Source organism: Arachis stenosperma, chromosome 4 (genome assembly GCF_014773155.1).
Source record: "Arachis stenosperma cultivar V10309 chromosome 4, arast.V10309.gnm1.PFL2, whole genome shotgun sequence".
Lineage (NCBI taxonomy): Eukaryota > Viridiplantae > Streptophyta > Magnoliopsida > Fabales > Fabaceae > Arachis > Arachis stenosperma.
In genome coordinates, this window is record NC_080380.1 from 56,810,272 (window position 1) to 56,822,401 (window position 12,130).

The window sequence follows — 12,130 nt, forward strand, 5'->3', positions numbered from 1 at the left end:
TTGACTCTGTTTTGAGAGAAGCTCTTCATGCTTCCTCTCCATGGTGACAGAGGGATATCCTTGAGCCTTAAACACAGAGGATTCTTCATTCACTTGAATGATCAGTTCACCTCCATCAACATCAATCACAGCCTTAGCTGTGGCTAGGAAGGGTCTGCCAAGGATGATGGATTCATCCATGCATTTCCTAGTCTCTAGGACTATGAAATCAGCAGGGATGTAATGGTCTTCAATCTTCACCAAAACATCCTCTAAAAGTCCATAAGCTTGTTTTCTTGAATTGTCTGCCATCTCTAGTGAGATTTTTACAGCTTGTACCTCAGAGATCCCTAGCTTCTCCATTACAGAGAGAGGCATGAGGTTTACACTTGACCCTAAGTCACACAGAGCCTTCTTGAAGGTCATGGTGCCTATGGTGCAAGGTATTGAAAACTTCCCAGGATCTTGTCTCTTTTAAGGTAATTTCTGCCTAGACAAGTCATCCAGTTCTTTGGTGAGCAAAGGGGATTCATCCTCCCAAGTCTCATTACCAAATAACTTGTCATTTAGCTTCATGATTGCTCCAAGGTATTTAGCAACTTGCTCTTCAGTGACATACTCATCCTCTTCAGAGGAAGAATACTCATCAGAGCTCATGAAAGGAAGAAGTAAGTCCAATGGAATCTCTATGGTCTTATTTTGAGCCTCAGATTCCCATGGTTCCTCATTAGGGAACTCATTGGAGGTCAGTGCACGCCCATTGAGGTCTTCCTCAGTGGCGTTCACTTCCTCTCCTTCCTCTCCAAATTCGGCCATGTTGATGGCCTTGCACTCTCCTTTTGGACTTTCTCTTGTATTGCTTGGAACAGTACTAGGAGGGAGTTCAGTAATTCTCTTGCTCAGCTGTCCCACTTGTGCCTCCAAATTCCTAATGGAGGACCTTTCTTCATTCATGAAACTTTGAGTGGTTTTGATTAGATCAGAGACCATGGTTGCTAAGTCAGAGTGGTTCTGCTTATAATTCTCTGTCTGTTGCTGAGAAGATGATGGACAAGGCTTGTCATTGCTAAACCTGTTTCTTCCACCATTATTGTTGTTGAAACCTTGTTGAGGTCTCTCTTGATTCTTCCATGAGAAATTTGGATGATTTCTCCATGAAGAATTATAGGTGTTTCCATAGGGTTCTCCCATGTAATTCACCTCTTCCATTGAAGGGTTCTCAGGATCATAAGCTTCTTCTTCAGATGAAGCATCCTTAGTACTGCTTGGTGCATTTTGCATTCCAGATAGACTTTGAGAAATCAAATTGACTTGCTGAGTCAATATTTTGTTCTGAGCCAATATGGCATTCAGAGTATCAATCTCAAGAACTCCTTTCTTCTGATTTTTCCCATTGTTCACAGGATTTCTTTCAGAAGTATACATGAATTGGTTATTTGCAACCATTTCAATGAGCTCTTGAGCTTCTGTAGGCGTCTTCTTCAGATGAAGAGATCCTCCGGCAGAGCTATCCAAAGACATCTTGGACAGTTCAGAGAGACCATCATAGAAAATACCTATGATGCTTGATGCAATTGCATATTTACTATATTAGCTAGTTAGTTTAGTTGGTTTTAGCTTTGTTTCATTCATTTTCTCTAAATAAACAAGTCTTTTTATGAGTTTTATCTTCATGCATGAGAATACCAAGGAACATGTTGATTTTAGCCAAATTCATGCAAATGATTTAAGGAATACATACATGAATGAGTATGAATGAATCTCATGAAATTTATTGCATGAATTGGTAAGACTTTGAAGCTATTTCCCTTGTTGATGATAGGTGATGAAACAAGAAAGCAGGGAAGCAAGAATGAAGCAAACTAGGCAAGAAGAAGAGAAGTTGTTGGCGTTGCCAACTTGGAGAAAAGGTGAGTTGTTGAAGGCAACGCCAAGGCTGCCCTGGAGAGCACACTTGGGCATTGCCAACGTGGGAAGTATAGGCGTTGTTTAAGGCAACGCTGCTAGAGGAACTTGGGCCAGGGAGGAGCTTGAGCACGTTGCCAACATGCTACTTCATTGGAGTGTTTAGAGGCAACGCCAGGGAGGAAAGCTTGGCTAGGCACCAAGTCTTGGATCTCCATCTATCGAGCACGTTGCCAACGCCACTCTTCATTGGCGTGTTTGACAACAACTCAAGCCAACGTTGCCAACGCCAGGAACCATAGGCGTGTCCCTAGGCAACGCCACACAAGCAAGGTTTGGTAGGAAGGGTGTGAAGCACGTTGCCAACGCCAGGAACCACAGGCGTTATTCAAGGCAACGCCAAGCAATCTTTTGGAGCTAGTTCAGAGCCTCGAGCACGTTGCCAGCCTAGAGATGAGGGGCGTGTTTGAAGACAACGCAGGCAAACAACGCTGAATGGAAAACTTGGCCCAGGAAAGGGAGGTGCACGTTGCCAACGCCAAGTTATGAAGGCGCGTTCCTTGGCAACGTAGCAAGCAACTTTGGCACCATAGGAAAGCTCGAGCACGTTGCTGAGCTGGGAGAGCATGGGCGTGTTCCTTGGCAACGCATGCAAGCTAGGAGTATGGGCACACGAGAGCGTTGCTAACTTGGAAATGAACTGGCGTGTTCATCAACAACGCCAGGGACAAGATTCTGGGCCAACAAATAGGAGCACGTTGCCAACGCCATTTTCATTGTCGTGTTTTAAGGCAACGCCAGGAAGGAATGCTTGGCTAGGCACCAAGTCTTGGATCCTAACCACGTTGCCAACGCCAGGAAGCATAGGCGTGTTCAAGGACAACGCCAAGCAACAAGCATAGAGCCTTGAGGAAGGCTCGAGCACGTTGCCAACGCCAGCTTCCAAAGGCGTGTTTGGGGGCAACGCAGCAAGCAAAGTTAGGCAAGGAAGCTCACATGAAGAAGCACTCGAGCACGTTGCCAACGCCAGCTTCTAAAGGCGTTTTCTAAGGCAACGTGACAAGCAAAATTGAAGGCTAGAGATTAGCCCTGGAGGGAGCACGAGCACGTTGCCAATGTGCTAACAAGGGGGCGTGTTTGGTGACAACGCCAGCCTCATATCTCTGCCTTGGGAGGCTAGGCACGTTGCCAACGTGGGAGGATAGGTGCGTTTTTGGCAACAACTTGGCAGCTTGACCTTACCTTCTTTGAGGAAGCATAACTTGAGCTAGGAAAGTCCAAATGAGGTGATTCCAGTGGCATTGAAAAGTAGACATCAAGAGCTTTCCAATGATGTATAATAGTCCATATTGAAGCAGAGGATTGACACTCAAATTCTGGGCTACATTTAGCATGAAAGTAGAGTCAGGAAAGAGAAAAGCAAGTTGTTAGCAACAACTTGGGCTAGCAACGCCCAAGTCTGAAAGTTCACTCCCAGGAAAATATGATGCACGTTGCCAACGCGCATTAAGGCCAGCGTTATTGGCAAAAACACCAAGCCATTGGGCCAGAAGCATGATGAATGAACTCCTCCTTCCAAGTCTAGCAACACTTCTTCCATTGAGCCAAGAATTCAACAAAGAGGAAGCCCATATTACTAACCCAATTAAAGATCTTTGAAGGAGTTTTGGGACTAATATAAATAGAGATTGAGTTTGTACTTGAGGAAAACTTTTTGGACACTTAGAACTTTATACTTTTAGCACTCTCACTTGGAGAACTCTTTAGCACTTCCGGGAGTATACCCGGGGAGCTAATTTGTTTTTTTATTGGAACTTTTCTTCTTCAGTTTTAAGTTTTAAGCATTTCATTATTCTTCTTCTTCTTTTCTTCACACTTAGTTTAATTTTTGTTGATGGCAATTGTTGTTGAAATTGGAGCTATGATTCACTAAACCCCACTTTCATTAGGGGGAAGAGCTCTGCTTGTTTGAATGTATTGATGAACTCCTCTTTTCCTCTTCAATTCAAGTGGTTAATCCAAAGAGGAAACTCTTGTTCTTCAAAGATTCAACCACCATCGAGAGAGGGGTTAATCTATGTGAATTGTGTGGTGAATTTGAGGAATGAACCACATGATTCAATTTAGAGTTCATCCTTTCATGATTTCCTTAATCAATACACCTTGGTTGGTATGTGAGATGTAACTTTCCTTGGTTGAGATTATGGGAGTTATGTGGCTGGATTAGAATTGAGCTTCATCTCTTCTCATGAACAACTAGATCACGAGAGTGGCAATTGGTTATGTTGAGAGAAACTGAATCACCAAGAGATTGGGATTCAATTACCCACTTGCCATGGATCTATACCCATGATTGAGAAGGATTTGACTAACATCAATTCATGAAAACTTGCATCTCTGATCCCTAATGATCCTCTCCACCATTAATTCTTATTTCTTTTGCTTCTAGCTGTTTGACTACCCATAACCCAATTCCCTTCTACATTCTGTCAATTTATTATTCTCGTCATCTATATTTTGTTCCTTTATTTCTTGCTATTTACTCTTATGTTCTTTACATTTCTGCAACCTTTAATTCCTTGCCATTTATCTTTGATGTCATTTAAGTTTCTTGCATTTTAAGTTTCAGTTATTTACTTTCAATTTATTTCTATATTCCCGTTCTTAAATTCCTTGCCATTTAAATTCCTGCAATTTTGTTCAAAAGTCACATTGCTCATAAAATCAAAATCATATTCGCTTGACTAAATCCGTCATTAAACTAAAGTTGCTTAATCTACCAATCTCCGTGGGATCGACCTCACTTTTAGTGAGTTTTATTACTTGATACGACCCGGTATACTTGCCGGTTGTACGTGAAATCAAATTTTTACGTATCAATGCTCCATTCAGAAAGCGTGTCAGAAGGACATTTTCTGATCAATTGTTTGTATCTTTCCCAAGCTTCATAGAGGGATTCTCCTTCCTTCTGTCTGAAGGTTTGGACTTCCACTCTAAGCTTACTCAATTTTTGAGGTGGAAAGAACTTTGCCAAGAAGGCATTGACTAGCTTTTCCCAAGAGTTCAGGCTGTCTTTAGGTTGTAAGTCCAACCATATTCTAGCTCTGTCCCTTACAGCAAAAGGGAATAGCATAAGTCTGTATACCTCAGGGTCAACCCCATTGGTCTTGACAGTGTCACAGATTTGCAAGAATTCAGCTAAAAACTGATGAGGATCTTCCAATGGGAGTCCATGAAACTTGCAATTCTGTTGCATTAGAGAAACTAATTGAGGCTTAAGCTCAATGTTGTTTGCTCCAATGGCAGGGATAGGGATGCTTCTCCCATAGAAGTTGGGAGTAGGTGCAGTAAAGTCACACAGCACCTTCCTTGCATTGTTGTTGTTTTCGGCTGCCATGGGTTCTTCTTCTTTGAAGATTTCTGTTAGGTCCTCTACAAAGAGTTGTGCCATAGCTTCTCTTATCTTTCGCTTCAAGGTCCTTTCAGGTTCAGGGTCAGCTTCAACAAGAATGCCTTTGTCTTTGTTTCTGCTTATATGAAGGAGAAGAGAACAAGAAAATATGGAATCCTCTATGTCACAGTATAGAGATTCCTTGAGGTGTCAGAGGAAAAGAAAAATAGAAGAAAGAGGTAGAAGAATTCGAACTTAGTGAGATAGAGTTCGAATTGTGCATTGAGAAGGAGTGGTACTCCATAAATAGAAGGATGTGAGAAGAGAGGAAGAGATTTTTCGAAAATTAATTTAAAAAGATTTTAAAAACATTTTGAAAAACCTTAATTGATTTTCGAAAACAAATAGTGGGAAAGAAATCAAGTGAGTTTTGAAAAAGATTTTGGGATTAGAATTTAAAAAGATATGATTGAAAACTATTTTGAAAAAGATGTGATTAAAAAGATTTGATTGAAAAGTTATGGTTTTAAAAAGATATGATTGAAATGATATGATTTGAAAACAATTTTAAAAAGATTTGATTTTAAAAATTAATGACTTGGCTAACAAGAAAAGATGTGATTCAAACATTAAACCTTTCTCAACAGAAAAGGCAACATACTTGAAATGTTGAATCAAATCATTAATTGTTAGCAAGTATCTTTGAAAAAGGAAAGAAATTGATTTTGAAAAAGATTTGATTGAAAAGATATGATTTGATTTTGAAATATTTTGAAAACTTGAAAAAAATTGATTTGAAAACAAAATCCTCCCTCTTGTGCCATCCTGGCGTTAAACGCCCAGAATGGTGCACATTCTGGCGTTTAACGCCCAAAGCACTTCCCTTTTGGGCATTAAACGCCCAACCAGGCACCCTGGCTGGCGTTTAAACGCCAGTCTGCCTTCCTCACTGGGCATTTTGAACGCCCAGCCTTTTTCTGTGTAATTCCTCTGCTGTATGTTCTGAATCTTCAATTCTCTGTATTATTGACTTGAAAAGACACAAATTAAAAATATTTTTGGATTTTTAATAATAAGGAATAATCAAAATGCACTTAAAATCAAATAACAATGCATGCAAGACACCAAACTTAGCAGTTTGTATACTACTGACACTAACAACATGAGAATGTATATGAGAAACACAAAGCACTCAAGTCAATAGAATTCAAAGATCAGAGCAATGAAATCATCAAGAACAACTTGAAGATCAATGAAGACACATGCATGAATGCAATAAGAACAGAAACATGCAATTGACACTAAACTTAAGATGAGACTCTAGACTCAAACAAGAAATATTTTCGGATTTTATGATTTTGTAATTTTTTTTGGTTTTTTCGAAAATTAAGTGAAAAGGAAAATAAAGGTATCAAAATTCTTAATGAGAATTCCAGGAATCATGCAATCTTAGTCTAAAGCTACAGTCTAAAGGAATTAGACATGGCTAGCCAAGCTTCAGCAGGACATTGCATTCAAGAGCTAAATTGATGAGGATCAATTAGCTTTGGTGATGATAAGAACATCACCTTGAAACACTAGAATTCATTCTCAAGAACTCTGAAGAAAATTACCTAATCTAAGCAACAAGATGAACCGTCAGTTGTCCATACACGAAACAATCCCCGGCAACGGCGCCAAAAACATGGTGCACGAAATTGTGATCATCAATGGCGCCATCAACATGGTACGCTCATTGCAACCTCAACTCTCTATCACAACTCCGCACAACTAACCAGCAAGTGCACTGGGTCGTCCAAGTAATAAACCTTACGCGAGTAAGGTTCGATCCCACGGAGATTGTTGGTATGAAGCAAGCTATGGTCACCTTGTAAATCTTAGTCAGGCAGACTCAAATGGGTATGGATGATATATGAATAAAACATAAAGATAAGGATAGAGATACTTATGTATATCATTGGTGAGAGCTTCAGATAAGCGTATGAAGATGCTTTGTCCCTTCCGTCTCTCTGCTTTCCTACTGTCTTCTTCCAATCCTTCTTACTCCTTTCCATGGCAAGCTGTATGCAAGGGTTTCACCGTTGTCAGTGGCTACCTCCCATCCTCTCAGTGGAAATGTTCAACGCACCCTGTCACGGCACGGCTATCCATCTGTCGGTTCTCAATCAGGCCGGAATAGAATCCAGTGGTTCTTTTGCGTCTGTCATTAACGCCCCGCCCTCAGGTGTTTGAAGCACATCACAGTCATTAAATCATTAAATCCTACTCATAATACCACATAAGGTTTAGACCTTCCGGATTCTCTTGAATGCCACCATCAATTCTAGCCTATACCACGAAGATTCCGGTTAAAGAATCCAAGAGATATCCACCCAATCTAAGGTAGAACGGAGGTGGTTATCAAGCACACGTTCATAGGTGAGAATGATGATGAGTGTCACGGATCATCACATTCATCAAGTTGAAGAACAAGTGATATCTTGGAACAAGAACAAGCGGAATTGAATAGAAGAACAATGGTAATTGCATTAATACTCGAGGTACAGCAGAGCTCCACACCTTAATCTATGGTGTGTAGAAACTCCACCGTTGAAAATACATAAGAACAAGGTCTAGGCATGGCCGTGAGGCCAGCCCCCAAATGATCTAAGAACTAGATGTCCAAAGATGATCTAGAGATCTAAAGTGATCAAAAGATCTAAAGATCAAAAGATTCCAAAGATCAGAAGATGAAAATACAATAGTAAAAGGTCCTATATATAGAGAACTAGTAGCCTAGGGTGTACAGAGATGAGTAAATGACATAAAAATCCACTTCCGGGCCCACTTGGTGTGTGCTTGGGCTGAGCATTGAAGCATTTTCGTGTAGAGACTCTTCTTGGAGTTAAACGCCAGCTTTTGTGCCAGTTTGGGCGTTTAACTCCCACTTTGATGCCAGTTCCGGCGTTTAACGCTGGGAAATCTGAAGGTGACTTTGAACGCCGGTTTAGGCCATCAAATCTTGGGTAAAGTATAGACTATCATATATTGCTGGAAAGCCCAGGATGTCTATTTCCAACGCCGTTAAGAGCGCGCCAATTGGGCTTCTGTAGCTCCAGAAAATCCACTTCGAGTGCAGAGAGGTCAGAATCCAACAGCATCTGCAGTCCTTTTCAGTCTCTGAATCTGATTTTTGCTCAGGTCCCTCAATTTCAGCCAGAAAATACCTGAAATCACAGAAAAACACACAAACTCATAGTAAAGTCCAGAAAAGTGAATTTTAACTAAAAACTAATAAAAATATACTAAAAACTCAACTAAATATACTAAAAACATACTAAAAACAATGCCAAAAAGCGTACAAATTATCCGCTCATCACAACACCAAACTTAAATTGTTGCTTGTCCCCAAGCAACTGAAAATCAAATAAGATAAAAAGAAGAGAATATGCAATGAACTCCAAAAATATCTATGAAGATCAGTATTAATTAGATGAGCGGGGCTTTTAGCTTTTTTGCCTCTGAACAGTTTTGGCATCTCACTCTATCCTTTGAAATTCAGAATGATTGGCTTCTTTAGGAACTCAGAGTCCGGATAGTGTTATTGATTCTCCTAGTTAAGTATGATGATTCTTGAACACAGAAACATTATGAGTCTTGGCCGTGGCCCAAAGCACTCTGTCTTCCAGTACTACCACCGGATACATACATGCCACAGACACATAATTGGGTGAACCTTTTCAGATTGTGACTCAGCTTTGCTAAAGTCCCCAATTAGAGGTGTCCAGGGTTCTTAAGCACACTCTTTTTGCCTTGGATCACAATTTTATTTCTTTCTTTTTCTTTCTTTTTCTCTTTCTCTCTTTTTTTGTTTTCGTTTTTTTTCTCTTTTTTTTTTTGTATTCACTGCTTTTTCTTGCTTCAAGAATCATTTTATTGATTTTTCAGATCCTCAGTAACATGTCTCCTTTTTCATCATTCTTTCAAGAGCCAACATTCATGAACCACAAATTCAAAAGACATATGTACTGTTTAAGCATACATTCAGAAAACAAAAGTATTGCCACCACATCAAAATAATTAATCTGTTATAAAATTTGGAATTCTTGCAATTCTTCTTTTTTCCAATTTAAGAACATTGTTTATTTAAGAAAGGTGATGGATTCATAGGACATTCATAACTTTAAGGCATAGACACTAAGACACTAATGATCATAAGACACAAACATAGACAAACATAAGCATAAAAATTCGAAAAACAAGAAAATAAAGAACAAGGGGATTAAAGAACGGGTCCACCTTAGTGATGGCGGCTTGTTCTTCCTCTTGAAGGTCTTATGGAGTGCTTGAGCTCCTCAATGTCTCTTCCTTGTCTTTGTTGCTCCTCTCTCATGATTCTTTGATCTTCTCTAATTTCATGGAGGAGGATGGAATGTTCTTGGTGCTCCACCCTTAGTTGTCCCATGTTGGAACTCAATTCTCCTAGGGAGGTGTTAATTTGCTCCCAATTGTCTTGTGGAGGAAAGTGCATCCCTTGAGGCATCTCAGGGATTTCATGATGAGTGGGATCTCTTGTTTGCTCCATCCTTTTCTTAGTGATGGGCTTGTCCTCATCAATGAGGATGTCTCCTTCTATGTCAACTCCTACTGAATAACAGAGGTGACAAATGAGATGAGAAAAGGCTAACCTTGCCAAGGTGGAGGACTTGTCTGCCACCTTGTAGAGTTCTTGGGCTATAACCCCATGAACTTCCACTTCTTCTCCAATCATAATGCTATGGATCATGATGGCCCGGTCTAGAGTAACTTCGGACCGGTTGCTAGTGGGAATGATTGAGCGTTGGATAAACTCCAACCATCCTCTAGCCACGGGCTTGAGGTCATGCCTTCTTAATTGAACCGGCTTCCCTCTTGAATCTCTCTTCCATTGGGCGCCCTCTTCACAAATGTCAGTGAGGACTTGGTCCAACCTTTGATCAAAGTTGACCCTTCTAGTGTAAGGACGTTCATCTCCTTGCATCATGGGCAAGTTGAATGCTAACCTTACATTTTCCGGACTAAAATCCAAGTATTTCCCCCGAACCATAGTATGCCAATTTTTTGGATCCGGGTTCACACTTTGATCATGGTTCTTGGTGATCCATGCATTGGCATAGAACTCTTGAACCATTAAGATTCCGACTTGTTAAATGGGGTTGGTGAGAACTTCCCAACCTCTTCTTCGAATCTCATGTCGGATCTCCGGATATTCACTCTTTTTGAGTGAAAAAGGGACCTCGGGGATCACCTTCTTCAAGGCCACAACTTCATAGAAGTGGTCTTGATGCACCCTTGAGATGAATCTCTCCATCTTCCATGACTCGGAGGTGGAAGCTTTTGCCTTCCCTTTCCTCTTTCTAGAGGTTTCTCCGGCCTTGGATGCCAAAAATGGTTATGGAAAAACGAAAAGCAACGCTCATTGCACGAAATTGTGATCATCAATGGCGCCATCAACATGGTACGCTCATTGCAATCTCAACTCTCTATCACAACTCCGCACAACTAACCAGCAAGTGCACTGGGTCGTCCAAGTAATAAACCTTACTCGAGTAAGGTTCGATCCCACGGAGATTGTTGGTATGAAGCAAGCTATGGTCACCTTGTAAATCTTAGTCAGGCAGACTCAAATGGGTATGGATGATATATGAATAAAACATAAAGATAAGGATAGAGATACTTATGTATATCATTGGTGAGAGCTTCAGATAAGCGTATGAAGATGCTTTGTCCCTTCCGTCTCTCTGCTTTCCTACTGTCTTCTTCCAATCCTTCTTACTCCTTTCCATGGCAAGCTGTATGCAAGGGTTTCACCGTTGTCAGTGGCTACCTCCCATCCTCTCAGTGGAAATGTTCAACGCACCCTGTCACGGCACGGCTATCCATCTGTCGGTTCTCAATCAGGCCGGAATAGAATCCAGTGGTTCTTTTGCGTCTGTCATTAACGCCCCGCCCTCAGGTGTTTGAAGCACATCACAGTCATTAAATCATTAAATCCTACTCATAATACCACATATAAGGTTTAGACCTTCCGGATTCTCTTGAATGCCACCATCAATTCTAGCCTATACCACGAAGATTCCGGTTAAAGAATCCAAGAGATATCCACCCAATCTAAGGTAGAACGGAGGTGGTTATCAAGCACACGTTCATAGGTGAGAATGATGATGAGTGTCACGGATCATCACATTCATCAAGTTGAAGAACAAGTGATATCTTGGAACAAGAACAAGTGGAATTGAATAGAAGAACAATGGTAATTGCATTAATACTCGAGGTACAGCAGAGCTCCACACCTTAATCTATGGTGTGTAGAAACTCCACCGTTGAAAATACATAAGAACAAGGTCTAGGCATGGCCGTGAGGCCAGCCCCCAAATGATCTAAGAACTAGATGTCCAAAGATGATCTAGAGATCTAAAGTGATCAAAAGATCTAAAGATCAAAAGATTCCAAAGATCAGAAGATGAAAATACAATAGTAAAAGGTCCTATATATAGAGAACTAGTAGCCTAGGGTGTACAGAGATGAGTAAATGACATAAAAATCCACTTCCGGGCCCACTTGGTGTGTGCTTGGGCTGAGCATTGAAGCATTTTCGTGTAGAGACTCTTCTTGGAGTTAAACGCCAGCTTTTGTGCCAGTTTGGGCGTTTAACTCCCACTTTGATGCCAGTTCCGGCGTTTAACGCTGGGAAATCTGAAGGTGACTTTGAACGCCGGTTTGGGCCATCAAATCTTGGGTAAAGTATAGACTATCATATATTGCTGGAAAGCCCAGGATGTCTACTTTCCAACGCCGTTGAGAGCGCGCCAATTGGGCTTCTGTAGCTCCAGAAAA

At 40.9% G+C, this 12,130-nt stretch overlaps 1 non-coding gene across 1 annotated transcript; it reads left to right on the plus strand.

Annotated features, from left to right (window-relative positions):
• Positions 1–4,777: 4,777 nt before the first annotated feature.
• Positions 4,778–4,885, plus strand: LOC130977834 (small nucleolar RNA R71). The gene has a single exon (XR_009085509.1). It is a non-coding gene; the product is annotated as a small nucleolar RNA R71 (small nucleolar RNA).
• Positions 4,886–12,130: the final 7,245 nt, after the last annotated feature.